This window comes from Oncorhynchus gorbuscha, linkage group LG26 (genome assembly GCF_021184085.1).
Source record: "Oncorhynchus gorbuscha isolate QuinsamMale2020 ecotype Even-year linkage group LG26, OgorEven_v1.0, whole genome shotgun sequence".
NCBI lineage: Eukaryota > Metazoa > Chordata > Actinopteri > Salmoniformes > Salmonidae > Oncorhynchus > Oncorhynchus gorbuscha.
This window is the reverse complement of record NC_060198.1, coordinates 18,956,893-18,976,520: the sequence shown is the minus strand read 5'-3', so window position 1 is coordinate 18,976,520 and position 19,628 is coordinate 18,956,893. Positions and strand designations below refer to the sequence as shown.

At 40.9% G+C, this 19,628-nt stretch overlaps 1 long non-coding RNA gene across 1 annotated transcript; it reads right to left on the bottom strand.

The window, feature by feature from the left end:
• Positions 1-471: 471 nt before the first annotated feature.
• Positions 472-16,908, bottom strand: LOC124015844. Its single transcript, XR_006835234.1, has 2 exons — positions 16,344-16,908; positions 472-3,609 (listed from the first exon to the last, which is right to left on the bottom strand). It is a non-coding gene; the product is annotated as an uncharacterized LOC124015844 (long non-coding RNA).
• Positions 16,909-19,628: the final 2,720 nt, after the last annotated feature.

Here is a 19,628-nt window from a genome sequence, read left to right as displayed (position 1 = left end):
TGGTCATTTATGAACATTTGAACATCTTGGTCATGTTCTGTTATAATCTCTACCCGGCACAGCCAGAAGAGGACTGGCCACCCCACATAGCCTGGTTCCTCTCTAGGTTTCTTCCTAGGTTTTGGCCTTTCTAGGGAGTTTTTCCTAGCCACCGTGCTTTTACACCTGCATTGTTTGCTGTTTGGGGTTTTAGGCTGGGTTTCTGTACAGCACTTTGAGATATCAGCTGACGTACGAAGGGCTATATAAATAAATTTGATTTGATTTGATTTGAAATGTACACCCCTTTGTTAATATGTATTGGCAATAATTATCATAATGGTGAGGCATGGAATAATAAACCATGTATCTTTTGTCAGGCTGGATGTTTGAAATATGAGGTGATTTGAGTCATGCTTCTTCAGTAGTGGAATAAAGACAATTAGCATTTGAATGTTGTAAAGAAATACTGGAGTGATGTAGGATTGTTAATAAAATTGATAACTGATTTATTGATTATTGGCCGTTGGGCATAGTCTTTTCAATTTTGCTAGGTGGGATAGCCCCAATGTCAACACACAGTTTTAATGTGTGCAAATCAATAACCAATATGCAGAAACACTTTGTAATATATTGAAAACCTAAACATAAAATGTGCAATATACACAAACATCTGCCATAATAATCATATTACTTGTATTATTTAAAACAAGCACCTTATAAAAATGAACAAACAGCAATAAATAACTGATATCGATTAGGGGGGAAATCAGGTTGTACGTGCTGTTGAAACTAACACAACTAAAAAAACACATGGAAATGGGAGATATATTTTCCCTTACTGGTTAGAGGACAACCTGCAGAAGACAGTCAGCTACATTTTGGAGTGATGCATTTACATTTAGGGGTCACTAAACAAAGGAACGCCTCACTTATTTGTCATCACTCATTGATATCACGTTGAAATCAATTGTGCGAGAGGAGGGAGATGAGGTTGCACGTCTTGTTAAAACTAACAGCTCAAAAGCCACACGGAATCTGGGAATAATGTAAACATCACTGGGTAGAGGACAACAACGTGGTAAACAGCTAGCTACATTTTGAAGTGTTGCATTTTGATTCAAGTGGGTCACCAATGTGGTAAGTGTAAAACAACACAACTTTCAATTCATAGCCTGGATTTTTCCCCTGAGGCTAATATCCATATCATGTTGAAATCAATTGATAAAGGGGCAAACATTTAGGCTTCTACATTGTGACATTATTAAAATACTCCTAGTACATTGTTAAAACATTTTACATTGTGACATTAATTAATTGATATCATGAAACAACTCCTTCATGTATGTACTTTCTGATATTTGATCTGAGATCTTTTATCAGATTATCTCTGGTCACAGTTAAGAGATTTCTCTCCTGTGTGTGTTCTCTGGTGTGATATCAGGTTGCTTAGCAGAGTAAATCTCTGTTTGACTGAGTAAAACTCTTCCCACATTGATCACAGCTATAGGATTTATCTCCTGTGTGTGATATCAGGTTGCTTAGCAGAGTAAAACTCTTCCCACACTGAGTACAGCTAAAATATTTCTCTCCTGTGTGTGTTCCCTGGTGTAGATTCAGATTTCTAAATGCAGTAAAACTCTTCCCACATTCATCACAGCTATATGGTGTCTCTCCTGTGTGTGTTCGGTCATGACTGTCCTGATCAGGTCAGGTTACAGGAGACCACAACCCTACAGATAATCTCTCACCCCCAACAGAGGAGGAGAGATCTAGGGGTCTGAAGATGTGGGGGTTTTATGACCCCTACGCCCATGGTAAATCTTAGGCCACAGACAACCTTCCTTTCACTATGGAGAATCAGCCTCAGAACATTAAACATGCAATAAAGGGACTTTGGAACAATGGTTTCCGTCAGCCACAACGGTGGTCATGACGATAGATGGAATATGAAAATGTATGTCATTTTTGTCTGGTTATTAAAGCTTAAAGGACAATGTCTTTACGGAAACATTGTAACTTTAAGAGTTTTCCTAGGATACACTTGATGTTTATTCATTGGACGTTGTGTGGAAAATGTCCAAATCAAAGAGAATGTTTTGGTAAAGTTGAAATGTGAAGTTAGTTGTCTAAAATTGGATTTGAGTAAAATCTAGACCTTGCCTCTTAACTTGGTACGCCCAGAGAATTGCCCTGAAGGCAGTTACGCCCACTTCTGACCAGAGGGTATAAGACCTGTGAGTCAGAATGAACAGATCAGACTAAGTGACCCAAGCTGCAGCCTTGGTCTAAGAAGTAAACGAACCCAAAACTCAACCCAAGGTTGAAGACAAAGAAATATTTTTCTACCCATGCTACTGATGAGTAGCTGTGTCTCAGCGGGTGAATTCAAGCCGGACCACCTAACCTCCACTCTCCATCAAATCGTGGTATCTACACTGTTTCATTCCTACGCTGTGAGCCCTGAGCTACAGATCTGTCTGTCCTCAGAAGACTCCTCCCAGAGCAAGGGCGAGGAATCAGATGGACACTGACATTGTGAGGACGACCAGAGAGTTGCGCCGGAGAAGTGCGTCATTGAGAAGCCAAAGCGACCCACGCGGAGCTTCCCATCTGAGACCTCCCACACGTAATTACATCATTATATTCTGACCCATAAGAGCGGCAGTTTGGGGCAAGGCTAGGGTTCAAATAAGCATCACTGACAAATGCATCCAAATGTATATTTCTATCGTGTGCTTTCACTTTTTCTCTGTCTTTTAAATCCCAATTTTGGGTAACACGCGCCATTGTGTGTTGACCCATAATATTAAGTTCTAATCAATAGCCTAGACGGTGTTTTTGGTGTATGTGTATCTTGTATCATCATTTTAGCTTTCTAGTAAATAAATACTCAACTAAGATTGGTGTGGTACGAACTCATTGGTGGGACTCGGTTTTGTGCAGATTGACAGATTATGCGATGTTCAGAATGAGATTGTAAAGGAAACTGATTCATTAGCGAAGGTTCTAAAATCGGTATTCTGATATTCTTTGAGTTAATTTGGGAAATAGAAACTCAATAAAACTAATTTTCCCATGGTTCCCCAGGTTAATGAGTTAATAATTGCTTGATTCATTTCATCACGCAATTAGAAACATTTAATAATTCGATGAGCAACAGCCGTCACATGAACTAATACAACGTCACGACAGTTCTCTGGTGTGATATCAGGATGCTTAGCTGAGTAAAACTCTTCCCACATTGCGTACAGCTATAAGGTTTCTCGCCTATGTGTGTTCTCTGGTGTGATATCAGGCTGCTTAGCTGAGTAAAACTCTTCCCACATTGATCACAGCTATATGATTTCTCTCCTGTGTGTGTCCTCTGGTGTATCTTCAGACGGCGATATTTAACAAAACTCTTCCCACATTGATCACAGCCATAAGATTTCTCTCCTGTGTGGATTCTCTGATGAATTTGAATGCCTGATGAGGAGGTGAAACTCTCCCCACAGTCAGAGCAGCAGTGAGTTCTCTTCCCTGTGGATCTCTGCAGGTGTTCTGATCTGGAGAGACTCTCCTCTGCCTCGTCAGCATCATGAGGTTGTTGAGGCTCCCCAGAGGACTCACGGTAGTCCCGTCTCTCTCCTGTGTGAACAACAAAGTCAGACAGATGGTTAAAGGCCCACAACAGCTGAATCCACTGTAAAAGGTGATGTCAACAGCGTAGCCATGATGTTGTGCAACAATTAACGTCTAATGAATGTTACAATTATTTGACAATTGTCTTAAAATGAGCAGCAACAATAGTCATATTTAGTCTTGTTTTCACATTATTAGTAACATCGATGATTGCAGGCTAGAAATAAGTTAAAGTTCTTGAAACCCTAAGCAATGTGCCAGACCACTTTTGGTCTCCAATATAGGCCACTTACTGTGTTTGCTAAAATTGCGGCAAGAGGGGAAAGCACACACAATTTGGCTGCAGAAACTTCTCCCTGCTAATGAGGAAACCACTAGTTATGGATGTAGTATATCTGGTAATGAGGAAATCGCTAGTTGTGGATGTAGTATATCTGGTTGTAGAAACTCCTCCCTGCTCACAAGGAAACCACAAGTTATGGATGTAGCCTTGAGCAAAAATGGTGAGCAAAGATTTGAGTTTTTCACAATGTATTCTGAATATTACAGCACACTATCAGCGCAAGATCAGGAGTGCTACTCAAGGAAACTCACATTAAGCTCTATGTCTATTCACTAATTCACCACCGTGGGGGAAAACTCAGTGGAATTCTCATAGGCTGACAGCAAAAATAGCCTCCATTTCCAGGTTGCTTATGAGTGTATTTCACACTACTGTTAGATTATAATTGTAAGGCTCGTTTGAATCTCCAACTTAACTTTGTGTTAATTGCCGCAAATCAACTGCTTTATACTTCAACCAGTAAAATGCTCTTTGGCTTTGCCATCAGACTGACAATGAGGGTTTGTACACTAACTAGGACCCATAACAATAACATAGACCTACTGTAGGACCCATAACACTAAGTGTTTAACAAATTGGCCCATAATTTCCCAAAATAATAACATAGACCTACTGTAGGACTCATAACTTCACCTAATAACAACATAAACCTACTGTAGGACCCATAACTTCACCTAACAATAATATAGACATAGGACTATAAATAATTTCATATTTCAGGTGAAACATGGAAACTAAAATTTCATAACCTGATCACCAGATAATTTTGTGAATAATCCCACTAGGCTACTCTGTAATGTGTTGTCATTATAAATGTCCTGAATAAAGGAAAATAGCTGTGTGTTGTACCAATAGCCTATCCATCAAGGAACAGTTCACTACGCATTATGAGTAAAGTATCTCTGTGTGCAAACAGACTAACAAGACCCGACTGTAAATCAAGCAGACAATAACACATTATAAACATCAATTTGTTTGGGATGATGGATCCAACATGGAGCACGGCACAACTGTCTTTACCAGAGTAATGAATGAAGAAGCACTTTGGTTGTTGTTGCAAGTCTTGATGTTCCAGAAAATGATTTCCTGGATCAGCTGATGATAGTTGGAACGTTTGACTGTAACTAAACAGCTACCGTATTAAGAATTGTGTAATCATTGAAGAACAATTTTACTGACAGTATCGATTTGGGTGTCAATAAAGTTAAGGTGACTCCGATCCATTGGATTTAGCAAACTCTGAAATGATTTAGGATTTCTGTGCCCATGAAACCTGTTTTCCCAGGGTAACATAAGGAGACACTAAATGTTAAGTAGTTAGAGAGCATTTCAGAGATCTGAATACAAAAACCTGTCCCACAGCAAGATCCAGTATTTAAGTTTAAGTTCATCATATGACAAGCATAAACGTTATGACTATAACTACTGTTCCCTGAAGGAGGGAAACTAGGTACAACATACTATTAAATCCGCACCTCGTTTGAAGCCTGGCCTTCCACAGGTGATGAGCGTGAGGCTCAGATTTATTCCTTCAATTTCATACCGCTCTTCACTGACCCAGAAAAGGGCGGGGGCAAACAGGTGTTGTACCTCACGTCCCTCCTTCAAGGAACAGTAAGTAGAGTCATAAAGTTACACTCCCTTACAGTCGGTCAACTTCGGTACAACATACTATGGGGAAATACAATCATTCCCCATGCCGACCCAAACGGATACTAAATTAAACAGCCCATGGCAGACCACCCAGGCCTGACCCCGCAAGATGTGTCAGTTATGTTAATTTATTATTTGTCTTTTGTTTGAAACACTCCTGTCAATGTTGAGTAAGGACGCACGCCTGATTACCCATATAGAAGTAAGATAAGTCTACCTGACCTAGGCCTATAAATGTGCCCATTTGGGGATGTCTGATAGTACTTCTCATTGTTTTAATGCTGCACCACTAATGAGTTGTGGAGCTTCTGTGGGATTCTGTATTTTACATTATAGCCATTAACATATATATGATTAAATATTATCTGATGTTGGTTGTGTGAGATATCTGTATTTGTGCACTGGAACATCATTTTGAGATTAAACAACTGCTTGCTACTTGCCTGTTTGTGTGTGTAACATGGTGTGACCTGCATGTTGCAAAACTGTAGATAACAGCCCAGCAGATGCTTTGTCCTTGTGTTTGTATGTAACAATATTGAGCACATGGTGTGACTTGCTGTATCTTACAAAGTTGTGATAGGGAGGGGTGGTCATCACAAGGTTTAACTGAGATGGAAAAATACTGAACAACACAATAGCAGGAACTGAGCAACTGTTATAATTAGGGGGTGATACCAGAACAGTAGGAATCTATACATCGACGAAGGGAGGACTACCAGAAGCGCCAAGAGGTGGGGACCCGCTTGAGCGCCTGCGATAGGCTGAGCAAGTTTAAATCACGCCCAGCCTCTACTGTGATAGACATTGTTCCAACCCGTCTGTTGGCCTATCACAGTACAAGAACACTGTTTACATACATCTTGTCAGTTCTCTGTTCTGCCCTGCGTGGTATTACAGTGAGCCCGTATATACGAAAGTTGCATTTGCAATTTATTACTTAGCTAATAAAAATTACATAGTACATTTTTGGGGGGGAGGAATAGATCATGATTATTAGAAAGCAAATTACAGACTCCTCTTTAAATCTGTGTATTCCTTCAAAGCTCAGTTGTCCTGAGTCTGCACAACTCTACCAGGACCTAGGATCAAGAGAGACGCTCAAGTGTTTTAGTACTATATCTCTTGACACAATGATGAAAATAATCATGGCCTCTAAATCTTCAAGCTGCATACTAGACCCTATTCCAACTAAACTGAAAGAGCTGCTTCCTGTGCTTGGCCCTCCTATGTTGAACATAATAAACGGCTCTCTATCCACCGAATGTGTACCAAACTCACTAAAAGTGGCAGTAATAAAGCCTCTCTTGAAAAAGCCAAACCCTGACCTAGAAAATATACAAATCTATCGGCCTATATCGAATCTTCATTCCTCTCAAAAATGTTAGAAAAGGCTGTTGCGCAGCAACTCACTGCCTTCCTGAAGACAAACAATGTATACGAAATGCTTCAGTCTGGTTTTAGACCCCATCATAGCACTGAGACTGCACTTGTGAAGGTGGTAAATTACCTTTTAATGGCATCGGACCGAGGCTCTGCATCTGTCCTTGTGCTCCTAGACCTTAATGCTGGTTTTGATACCATCGATCACCACATTCTTTTGGAGAGATTGGAAACCCAAATTGGTCTACACGGACAAGTTCTGGCCTGGTTTAGATCTTATCTGTCGGAAAGATATCAGTTTGTCTCTGTGAATGGTTTGTCCTCTGACAAATCAACTGTAAATTTCGGTGTTCCTCAAGGTTCCGTTTTAGGACCACTATTGTTTTCACTATATATTTTACCTCTTGGGGATGTCATTCGAAAACATAATGTTAACTTTCACTGCAATGCGGATGACACACAGCTGTACATTTCAATGTAACATGGTGAAGCCCCAAAATTGCCCTCGCTAGAAGCATGTGTTTCAGACATAAGGAAGTGGATGGCTGCAAACGTTCTACTTTTAAACTCGGACAAAACAGAGATGCTTGTTCTAGGTCCCAAGAAACAAAGAGATCTTCTGTTGAATCTGACAATTAATCTTAATGGTTGTACAGTCGTCACAAATAAAACTGCGAAGGACCTCGGCGTTACTCTGGACCCTGATCTCTCTTTTGAAGAACATATCAAGACCATTTCAAGGACAGCTTTTTTCCATCTACGTAACTTTGCAAAAATCAGACATTTCTGTCCAAACATTATGCAGAAAAATTAATCCATGCTTTTGTCACTTCTAGGTTAGACTACTGCAATGCTCTACTTTCTGGCTACCCGGATAAAGCACTAAATAAACTTCAGTTAGTGCTAAATACGGCTGCTAGAATCCTGACTAGAACCAAAAAATTTGATCATATTACTCCAGTGCTAGCCTCTCTACACTGGCTTCCTGTCAAAGCAAGGGCTGATTTCAAGGTTTTACTGCTAACCTACAAAGCATTACATGGGCTTGCTCCTACCTATCTCTCTGATTTGGTCCTACCGTACATACCTACACGTACAAGACGCAGGCCTCCTAATTGTCCCTAGAATTTCTAAGCAAACAGCTGGAGGCAGGGCTTTCTCCTATAGAGCTCCATTTTTATGGAATGGTCTGCCTACCCATGTAAGAGACGCAAACTCGGTCTCAACCTTTAAGTCTTTACTGAAGACTCATCTCTTCAGTGAGTCATATGATTGAGTGTAGTCTGGCCCAGGAGTGGGAAGGTGAACGGAAAGTCTCTGGAGCAACGAACCGCCCTTGCTGTCTCTGCCTGGCCGGTTCCCCTCTTTCCACTGGGATTCTCTGCCTCTAACCCTATTACAGGGGCTGAGACACTGGCTTACTGGGGCTCTTTCATACCGTCCCTAGGAGGGGTGCGTCACTTGAGTGAGTTTAGTCACTGATGTGATCTTCCTGTCTGGGTTTGCGCCCCCCCCTTGGGTTGTGCCGTGGCGGAGATCTTTGTGGGCTATACTCTGCCTCTTCTCAGGATGGTAAATTGGTGGTTGAAGATATCCCTCTAGTGGTGTGGGGGCTGTGCTTTGGCAAAGTGGGTGGGGTTATATCCTTCCTGTTTGGCCCTGTCCGGGGGTGTCCTCGGATGGAGCCACAGTGTCTCCTGACCCCTCCTGTCTCAGCCTCCAGTATTTATGCTGCAGTAGTTTGTGTCGGGGGGCTAGGGTCAGTTTGTTATATCTGGAGTACTTCTGTCCTTTTCGGTGTCCTGTGTGAATTTAAGTGTGCTCTCTCTAATTCTCTCTTTCTTTCTCTCTCTCGGAGGACCTGAACCCTAGGACCATGCCTCAGGACTACCTGACATGATGACTCCTTGCTGTCCCCAGTCCACCTGGCCGTGCTGCTGCTCCAGTTTCAACTGTTCTGTCTTATTATTATTGGACCATGCTGGTCACTTATGAACATTTGAACATCTTGGCCATGTTCTGTTATAAACTCCACCCGGCACAGCCAGAAGAGGACTGGCCACCCCACATAGCCTGGTTCCTCTCTAGGTTTCATCCTAGGTTTTGGCCTTTCAAGGGAGTTTTTCCTAGCCACCGTGTTTCTACACCTGCATTGCTTGCAGTTTGGGGTTTTAGTCTGGGTTTTTGTACAGCACTTTGAGATATCAGCTGATGTACGAAGGGCTATATAAATCTATTTGATTTGATTAGTATACAAATCAGTGACTCATTGTTATATTTATCCTGATACCAGATTCGAATTTATGCAATTCTAACAATTCTCAAAGTAATTTTTCTTCACATCAAATAGCAAGTAAACCAAGTCTAATCAAAATCAATTGCGAATGACAATAGTTCCTCAAAGTATTTTCGTAAAATATTTCCAGCTCATGGTCCTTCGATAACCACTTGGCATGAAAGGGAAAAAATGTAATGCTCTGATCCAGTGAAAATGTCATAAAATACCGGATTACTTCTTATTCTTTGCACAAATAGCCGACAGTTGTGTCTGTCCCAAACTCACTGGCATGGGAAATTCTGAGGGCCCAGACAGGCCATGTGCAGCAAATGTGATTTATAGGATATTTTCTTCCTGCAGGCTGCAAAATATTTATTTGTTGGCCCTATGTAGGCTATTTTTACATAGTTGGCAATGGCAATAAAAGTTACTTTTAGATTTGTATCATTTTCATTTAGAGTTAGATATAATGTAGAATGTAGATTAATCACAGACAATGATTTTGAGATAAAGACTATTATAACTATTATTACTATTATAAATTAAATGAAACTGCTCCAGTAAAATGTGCCTATGAAAATCCTAACTGGCACACAGGTTGGGTTGAAATGGTCAGATAAATTGGCACTCCAAGTGGAAAAGTTGGCCAACCACTGGTGTAGCCCGGAAACATCAGTAGCATAAAAACAGAATTTCTCTCCTTCTGGTTAGGTTATCTTGATCTCTGGCTCCCCTGAGTCATTTGTGTGTTTTAACTATTTGATCAAACAGCGTGCTTAAAGCGTCAGACCTAGAGGTCGACCGATTATGTTTTTTCAACACCGATACCGATACGATTATTGGTAGATAATTTGATTTAAATAATGCAACACATCGACAACAACCACACTCGAAGCAGCGTTACCCATCACTCCACAAAAGCCGCGGCCCTAGCAGAGCAAGAGGAACAACTACTCCAAGTCTCAGAGCGAGTGACGTTTGAAACGCTATTAGCGCGCATCCCGCTAACTAGCTAGCCATTTCACATCGGTTACATTAGGCTGATAGGCTTGAAGTCATAAACAGCGCTGTGCTTGCGAAGAGCTGCTGGCAAAACGCACGAAAGTGCTGTTTGAATGAATGCTTACGAGCCTGCTGCTGCCTACCATCGCTCAGTCAGACTGCTCTATCAAATATCAAATCATAGACTTAATTATAACATAACACACAGAAATACGAGCCTTTGGCCATTAATATGGTCGAATTGGGAAACTATAATTTCAAAAACAAAACGTTTATTATTTCAGTGAAATAAGGAATCGTTCGGTATTTTATACAACGGATGGCATCCCTAAGTTAAATATTCTTGTGACATTGTACAACCTTCAATGTTTTTTATTTCACCATTATTTAACCAGGTAGGCAAGTTGAGAACAAGTTCTCATTTACAATTGCGACCTGGCCAAGATAAAGCAAAGCAGTTCGACACATACAACGACACAGAGTTACACATGGAGTAAAGCAAACACACAGTCAATAATACAGTAGAAAAATAAGTCTATATACAATTTGAGCAAATGAGGTGAGATAAGGGAGGTAAAGGCAAAAAAAGGCCATTGTGGCGAAGTAAATACAATATAGCAAGTAAGACACTGGAATGGTAGATTTGCAGTGGAAGAATGTGCAAGGTAGAGATATAAATCAGTAGGGGATAGGTAGTTCTTTGGGCTAAATTATAGATGGGCTATGTGCAGGTGCAGTAATCTGTGAGTGATTCTGACAGCTAGTGCTTAAAGCTAGTGAGGGTGATAAGTGTTTCCAGTTTCAGAGATTTTTGTAGTTCGTTCCAGTCATTGGCAGCAGAGAACTGAAAGGAGAGGTGGCCAAAGGAAGAATTGGTTTTGGGGGTGACCAGTAAGATATACCCGCTGGAGCGTGTGCTACAGGTGGGTGCTGCTATGGTGACCAGCAAGCTGAGATAAGGAGGGATTTTACCTAGCAGGGTCTTGTAGATTACCTGGAGCCAGTGGGTTTGGCGACGAGTATGAAGCGAGGGCCAGCCAACGAGAGCGTACAGGTCGCAGTGGTGGGTAGTATATGGGGCTTTGGTGACAAAACGGATGGCACTGTGAAAGACTACATTCAATTTATTGAGTAGGCTATTGGAGGCTATTTTGTAAATGACATCGCTGAAGTCGAGGATCAGTAGGATGGTCAGTTTTACAAGGGTATGTTTGGCAGCACGAGTGAAGGATGCTTTGTTGCGAAATAGGAAGCTTATTCTAGATGTAACTTTGGAGATGTTTGAGTCTGGAAGGAGAGTTTACAGTCTAACCAGACACCTAGGTATTTGTAGTTGTCCACATATTCTAAGTCAGAACCGTCCAGAGTAGTGATGTTGGACAGGCGGGCAGGTGCAGGCAGCGATCGGTTGAAGAGCATGCATTTAGTTTTACTTGTATTTAAGAGCAATTGGAGGTCACTGAAGGAGAGTTGTATGGCATTTAATGTTATGTCATAATTACGTAAAATTCTGGCAAATTAGTTCGCAATGAGTCAGGCTGCCCAAACTGTTGTATATACACCGACTCTGCATGCAATGAACGCAAAAGAAAGTGACAATTTCACCTGGTTAATATTGCCTGCTAACCTGGATTTCTTTTAGCTAAATATGCAGGTTTAAAAATATATACTTCTGTGTATTGAGTTTAAGAAAGGCATTGGTGTTTATGGTTAGGTACAGTTGTGCAAATGCGCTTTTGTTAAATCATCCCCCAGCATTGCATCGATTATATGCAACGTAGGACACGCTAGATAAACTAGTAATATCATCAACCATGTGTAATTAACTAGTGATTATGATTGATTGATTGTTTTTTATAAGATAAGTTTAATGCTAGCTAGCAACTTACCTTGGCTTCTACTGCATTCGCGTAACAGGCAGGCTCCTCGTGGAGTGCAATGAGAGGCAGGTGGTTAGAGTGTTGGACTAGTTAACCGTAAGTTTGCAAGATTGAATCCCAGAGCTGACAAGGTAAAAATGTGTCGTTCTGCCCCTGAACAAGGCAGTTAACCTACCATTTCTAGGCCGTAATTGAAAATAAGAATGTGTTCTTAACTGACTTGCCTAGTTAAGTAAAGGTGTATAAATTAATTTTTACAAAAATTTAAAATCGGCAAAATCGGACTCCAAAAATAACGATTTCAGATTGTTATGAAAACATGAAATCGGCCCCGATTAATCGGTCGACATCTAGTCAGACCAGTTCAGTACATATAGTAGATGTTATTAAAACACGTGGGGTGTATCTATATAAGGACAAATACACATAGCATTTCAACCAATCGATTGGTAGAAAGAACAGACGACTCTTGATTGACCAACATTTATTTCAGGTGGGGACAGTAGTAGAACATGATTTTGGTGCTCCTGAGTTTGCGCAGCGGTCTAAGACATTGCTTCTCTGTGCTTGAGGTGTCACTACAGACACCCTGGTTCGAGTCCAGGCTGTCACAACCGGCCGTGATTGGGAGTTAAATAAAGGTTACGGTTTTATTTCATTTTTAAAAATGAGTTCATTCAGAATGTTCAGACCCCTTCCCTTTTTACACATTTTGTTACGTTACAGATTTATTTTTAAATGGATTTAAACAAATAGAATCCTCATTCATCTACACAAAATAATAAAAAAGTGAAAACAAAGTGAAAACAGGTAAAGAAAAAAAGAAAAAAAATACCTTATTTACATATGTATTCAGACGCTTTGCTATTAGACTCTAAATTGCTTTCAGGTGCATCCTGTTTCCATTAATCATCCTTGAGATGTATCTACAACTTGTTCGGAGTCCACCTGTAGTAAATTCAATTGATTGGCCTGTCTATATAAGGTCCCAGAGTTGAGAGTGCATGTCAGAGCAAAAAAACGCAATGAGGTCGAAGGATGGGTCTGTAGAGCTCCGAGACAGGATTGTGTCGAGGTACAGATCTGGGAAAGGGAACAAAAAAAAACACTACAGCATTGAAGGTCCCCAAGAACACAGTGGCCTCCATCATTCATAAATGAAATACTCTTCCTAAAGCTGGTCACCCGGACAAACTGAGCAATTGGGGGAGAAGGGCCCTGGTCAGGGGAGGTGACCAAAAACCTGATGGTAACTCTGACAGAGCTCCAAAGTTCCTCTGTGGAGATGGGAGAACCTTCCAGAAGGACAACCATCTCTGCAGCACTCCACCAATCAGACCTTTATGGTAGCGTGGCCAGACGGAAACCACTCCTCAGTAAAAGGTACATGACAACCTGCTTGGAGTTTGACAAAAGGCACCATAAGACGCTAAGACCACGAGAAACAAGATTCTCTGGCTTGACGAAACCAAGATTGAACTCTTTGGCTTGAATGCCAAGTGTCACGTCTGGAGGAAACCTGGCACCATCCCTATGGTGAAGCATGGTGGTGGCAGCATCATGCTGTGGGGCCGTTTTTCAGCAGCAGGGACTGGGAGAGTAGTCAGGATGGAGGGAAATATTAACAGAGCAAAGTGCAGAGAGATCCTTGATGAAAGACCAGATCTCCAGAGTGCTCAGGACCTTAAACTGGGGGCGAAGGTTCACCGTCCAACAGGACAATGACCTTAAGCACACAGCCAAGACAACGCAGGATTGGATTCAGTAGAAGTCTCTGAATGTCCTTGAGTGACATAGCCAGAGCCTGGACTTGAGCCAGATCTAACATCTCTGGAGAGACCTGAAAATAGCTGTGCAGTGATGTTCCCCATCCAAGTTGACAGAGCTAGAGAGGGTCTGCAGAGAAGGATGGGAAAAACTCCCCAAATGCAGGTGTGCCAAATAAATTAGCTAAATGAAAGGGTAAAAAAAGAATGTGATCAATTTTAGAATAAGGCTTTAACGTAACAAAATGTGGAAAAAGTCAAGGGGTCTGAATACTTTTAGAATGCAAAGTATACAGCAACACATCCCCCATAGGTAGATGTTAGGTAGATGTTATATCCCTGTATTGCTACTACTGTATCAAAGGAATTATCTCAGTGAGTTTCAGAGATGAACAGTACAGTGTATTCCAAATTCAACAGGCAGGCAAGTAAACAAAAACGTTTTCAAATAAAAACTATTCCAGAAAATGTCAAAGCGTATATAACGCCCATCCAAGAGACTGCCGTGTTCATTATTTATACCTTTATTTAACTAGGCCAGTCAGTTAAGAACACATTCTTATTTCAATGGCGGCCTAGCAACGGTGGGTTAATTGCCTTGTTCAGGGGCAGAACGACAGATTTTCACCTTGTCAGCCCCGGGGATCCAATCTTGCAACTGTACAGTTAACTAGTCCAACGCTCAAACCATTGCACTCCACGAGGAGCATGCTTGTTATGCGAATGCAGTAGAAGCAAAGGTAAATTGCTAGCTAGCATTAAACTCATCTTATAAAAAACAATCAATCATAATCACTAGTTATAACTACTAATCCAGTTTAGCAGGCAATATTAACCAGGTGAAAATGTGTCATTTCTCTTGCGTTCATTGCACGCAGAGTCAGGGTATATGCAACAGTTTGGGCTGCCTGGCTCATTGCAAACGAATTTGCCCGAATTTTACATAATTATGACATAACATTGTGCAAGGTTGTGCAATGTAACAAGAATATTTAGACTTAGGGATGCCACCCGTTAGATAAAATACCGAATGGTTCCGTATTTCACTGAAATAATAAACGTTTTGTTTTCGAAATTACAGTTTCCGGATTCGACCATATTAATGACCAAAGGATCGTATTTCTGTGTGTTATTATGTTATAATTAAGTCTGATTTGATAGAGCAGTCTGACTGAGCAGCAGCAGGCCCGTAATCATTCATTCAAACAGCACTTTTGTGTGTTTTGCCAGCAGCTCTCCGCAAGCACAGCGCTGTTTATGACTTCAAGTCTATCAGCCTAATGGCTGGTGTAACCAATATGAAATGGCTTGCTAGTTAGCTGGGTGTGCGCTAATACCGTTTCAAACGTCACTCGCTTTTAGATTTGGAGTAGTTATTCCCCTTACGCTGCAAGGGCCGCGGCTTTTGTGGAGTAATGGGTAACGCTGCTTTGAGTGTGGCTGTTGTCGATGTGTTCCTGGTTCGAGCCCAGGTAGGGGCGAGGAGAGGGACGGAAGCTATACTGTTACACTGGCAATACTAAAGTGCCTATAAGACCATCCAATAGTCAAAGGTATATGAAATACAAATGATAGAGAGAAATAGTCCTATAAATACTATATTAACTACAACCTAAAACCTCTTACTTTGGAATATTTAAGTCTCATGTAAAAAGAAACCACCAACTTTCATATGTTCTCATGTTCTGAGCAAGGAACTTAAATGTTAGCTTTTTTACATGGCACATATTTTACATGGCACATGCATGGCACATATTGCCAAATATTACTTTCTTCCCCAACACTTTGCTTTTGCACTATTTAAACCAAATTGAACATGTTTCATTATTTATTTGAGGCTAAATTGATTTTGATGTATTATATTAAGTTAAAATAAGTGTTCATTCAGTATTGTTGTAATTGTCATTATTACAAATAAAAGAAATTGGCAGATTAATCGGTATCGGCTTTTTTGGTCCTCCAATAATTGGTATCGGTATTGAAAAATCATAATCGGTCGACCTCTAATCAACATGATAGTTTTAACCATGTTTTGAGGATATAAAGTGTTTGTTCATACTTACTGGCAAACATTGGAATAAAAAAGGCATCTATTTTGGGATATGATGGGGTACGACAGTTTAACTAAGCTCATGAGACATTTAGTGAATTCTTCATGAAACAATGGGTACATATCATTCATGTATAAAGTCCCAAAATGGACGTAACTGCTGATTGCCCCTTTAAGACTACATATTGGGCTAATCTAATAGGAGATATTGAGAACTACAGTATTTCAGGCATTGTCATTGGATGCATATGATCAATTGTTAACGTTTTGCTGATGGTCAACTCTTGATGTTCTACACGTTACAGTGTAGCTTCAGCCATTCCTACAGAACAACATTAAAGTGTAGAACCCCTTTACTGCATATTGGTTCAACGACGGTACTTACTGGTGTTAAACAGATCTCCAACCTCCTCTTCTTCCTCCAATGTGACAGAAATCACCCCTCCTCCTCTTTCTCTTCCTCCTCTTCTTTTACTATAACATCCTCCTCCTCTTTCACTCTGAACGGGTCTTCCTCTTCTTTCACTGAAACGGTAACAGCCTCACCATCTAATTGTTTTTGTATTGTAACATCCTCCTCTTCCTCCTCCTCTTTCACCAGAGCTTCTTTCTTCGTCCAGCAGACCTCGTCTTCTTTATCAGGAGAGTAGCTTAGTGAATTCATGCTCGGGATGTTAGCAAGCTAGCATCAGCGACTAGCCTAGTTCCAAGCTACCTTAGCAAATCAGCTAGCTGACAAACAACGTAAATATATAATTGAATGGACCAACAAGTACATACAACAGAAGTGTGTTTACTACACAGCGACTAATATACACCAAAACAGTGTAAAGAGCGTGAATGTTGTAGCTATGTTTGCTAGAAAGCTACCGAGGTGTCTGACAAGCTGCTGTTGAGCGTCCCGTCCACTAAATTATTCGTCACACTGGCAGCGTCGCCTGAACCTAAAAGACGCACATCTCCATCTGCTGACTGGAGTGGGCAACGCAGTTGAGGAAAAAAAGTACATTTTTCATTGATTTCATAAAAGTGTAATATTATATTAAGTCGTTTCAAAGAGAAGCATGTGCTGATTGATTCGTGCTTAATGAGTGATAATTTAAAACAAACTGTACACCCACTACATATTTACATTGAACCATACTGTTTCAGTATGATATGTTGGATAAAGGAATAAAGACAGACACCAATGTCAGGTTCAATAGCCTTGTTTGTGCATTGTACAAATCCCTACACCTGGAGTCCGGGGAACAGTCCGGCTAGTCGATTACCTATCAACTAGACTCCGTAACACATACTTCTAACATGGATAATTTTGACCCCAGAGGCATATCTTTTATCATAGCCAAAATGTGGTTTATTCAATTCTTCCAAATGTTCATGACTTTGTCAATCAACTTGTTCTTAATAAATCTAAATCATGGTTTAATGTTTCTGTATTAAAATGGACGTTTAACAAATTCAAATCCTTTGGAGTCATTTTGACCCCAGCCAAAAGCACCTTTGATAAATATGACTTTTATTTCAAATCAAAATCGAATCACATTTTATTGGTCACATACATGTGTTTAGCAGATATTATTGCGGGTGTAGTGAAATGCTTGTGTTTCTAGCTCTGACAGTGCAGTAATATCGAACAAGTAATTTCTAACAATTTCAAAACATTTACCCAAACCACACAAATCTAAGTATTTGAATCTAGGTTTCTCTGTAGACATGATCCATCCCACCAGAGGGTGGAGGGGCACCTGTATCAGTGGTTTTGACCAGATTGACACCTGCAGACACACAGTATAGTGCCTCCCATGAACTCTCCTAAATTTGGACCTTTCTATACCATGTATCACGTGACTGTGTACAAAACTGGTAATGGTAGAAAACTTTGCCAGCGGTAGAAATTTTCGCCAGAGGTAGAAAACTCTGCCAGCGGTATACAGTGCATTCGTTAAGTATTCAGACCCCTTCACTTTTTCCACATTTTGTTACGTTACAGCCTTATTCTAAAATTTAATCATTTTACTTAATTATTAAAGAACCTTTGCTATGAGACTCGAAATTGAGCTCAGATGCATCCTGATTCCATTGATCATCTTTGAGATGTTTCTACAACTTGATTGGAGTCCACTTGTGGCAAATTCAATTGATTAGACATTTATTTGGAAAGGCACACACATGTCTATATAAGGTCCCACAGTTTACAGTGCATGTCAGAGCAAAAACCAAGCCATGAGGTCAAAGGAATTGTCCATAGAGCTCTGAGACAGGATAGTGTCAAGGCGCAGATCTGGGGAAAGGTACCAAACAATATCTTCAGCAAGAACACAGTGGCCTCCATCATTCTTAAAAGGAAGAAGTTTGGAACCACCAAGACTCTTCCTAGAGCTGGCCGCCTGGCCAAACTGAGAAATCGGGGTTTGCGCCTCGGATACCAACACCACCCGCTGTTGGGGGGATCCCGAGACACAAAGGGGGGGAATAGTAGCCCAGACCCATGATGAGTCTTATCGATGCCGGTGGGGGGGTCGAGACTACGGACAACACCGTACGAGGCCGCCAGAGCATAAATCAAATCTAGTTGTATACTCCCCTTTGAGAACAGCGAGGAGCAGACAGGCCCCTAGACGGGGATTATTGCTTTTGATAACAGCGACTGAGTCTGAGTCACTCAGAGTGCAACACGGGAAAGGGAATCTCCGTTGCACTCTTCCAATGGTTTCACACGCCACTAATAAATAGAACCCTCCATTCAGGAGAAAAGTTATTAGAAGTCAGGAACCACGATCACACCACGTACGACTGGTCTAATACTTAGAGTACTTCCGTCATGAGGTTAGCTCCTCCGTGGATAACATAGCTATGAAGTATACTTCTTCATACCTACCGACACTACAATAGTGGAAGACAGTGACTGGTAGTAAAAACCACTACAAACTCCCTCGACACTAATTTTGACTGACCTCCAGGCATTGACTTGAAAATTACCTGACTACGTCAGACTCATTCTGAACAAGTTGTAATCTACCAGGATACTTGGTTTCCTTCCCTTGACATGTGCGCTTGTGTAAGCATAAACGCACATACACAACGGAACATCCAATTAGGATTTATGATAGGATCACTTAAGGGTCCGAGCAAAATACCAGCCTTAGTAAAGTTGAACATTTATTTTGAGGCCTTTAACTCTACAGCTACAGCACTCACCAGTTTTCTTATCAGAAGTCCATCGGTCATCCCTGTAGACTGCCCAAAACTAGTGCCTTACAGCTGTAGACTTATCATATGGTTATCAACTTAGGATAGTACCCTAAGCAACACCCCGCAAATTAGGAAAGCCCTAGATATGACATTAGACAATGCCATGATAGGGTCATTTTGCCAAGACCATGGACGTAGATAGAATACAGTCCAATTAGATGATTAAGGTGGCATAACTATATTTTGTTTTGTTTATGCTTTCATTCATTTTGTTTCATTTTCTTTGGCACATAGAAAGTGATAGAGTCATAAACAACTTCCATATACAACCATCAGTTAGTGCCACAACGCCGCTCATTTGGGAGGAAATGTAATGATATATTTCATGAGTGTGTGTGCGTGCATGTTAACATCTACCTAAGTTACTGCCCAGATCTTCCAGTCTGGACGACCAGACGACGGATCCGGAACGGCG